At 48.6% G+C, this 734-nt stretch overlaps 1 non-coding gene across 1 annotated transcript; it reads right to left on the bottom strand.

The window, feature by feature from the left end:
• Positions 1-369: 369 nt before the first annotated feature.
• Positions 370-442, bottom strand: TRNAE-CUC (transfer RNA glutamic acid (anticodon CUC)). Its single transcript has one exon. It is a non-coding gene; the product is annotated as a tRNA-Glu (tRNA).
• Positions 443-734: the final 292 nt, after the last annotated feature.

Raw genomic sequence — 734 nt, 5'->3', positions numbered from 1 at the left:
GAAAGAGCAGAGGCCTTTGGAGATCTCTTCACAAGCAGAAGAGAAGGCCATAGTGCATAGGTAGCCAAATTGTCTTTACTTATCTGAGAGATGCGCAGGTCAGGTCCACGTGGGCGCCATTTGTTGTTAAAATTTTCAGAGGCTCTGGCCGGGCTTGCTTCACGGGCGGGTAACAGAGACGACCAGACACACGGCTGGGCAGGGAAGCTGTATTTCTTTATTCAGGAACAACGATTCACAAACTAAGACAAACTAATCACCAAACAGAACTCTGCTGTCTCTTTGCGGCGGCGCAAGCACTCTTTCTTTTACTCTGGAACTCAGGAACCCTCTCCCTTACTCTTGAACTCAGAAACTCTCGCACCCTGGTTCCCTGACCGGGAATCGAACCCGGGCCGCGGCGGTGAGAGCGCCGAATCCTAACCACTAGACCACCAGTGGTAAAATATACATTTTACACAATTTTGAAGCAGCTTATTTCCCTTCACGCTGCTGGTTTTTCATAGACTAATCCTGAGTAATTCATAGACTTTACAGACTGTTGCCTTGAGGACTATACAATGCCAAATAGCCCCTCTGTTTGGTGGGTCATGCCTCCTGCTGCCCCCTCATTATGTACCCTTGCCCTTTTCCCCACTCAAGCAGGGAATGTTCCTTTACACACCAATCCTTCCCTTCACACCCCACTGACTTTTACTTCTCCCCTTCGTGTCCCTTCCTATTTTGTTATGTCA

Source organism: Erinaceus europaeus, chromosome 1 (assembly GCF_950295315.1).
Source record: "Erinaceus europaeus chromosome 1, mEriEur2.1, whole genome shotgun sequence".
Classification (NCBI taxonomy): Eukaryota; Metazoa; Chordata; class Mammalia; order Eulipotyphla; family Erinaceidae; genus Erinaceus; species Erinaceus europaeus.
This window is presented reverse-complemented; position numbering and strand designations above follow the sequence as displayed.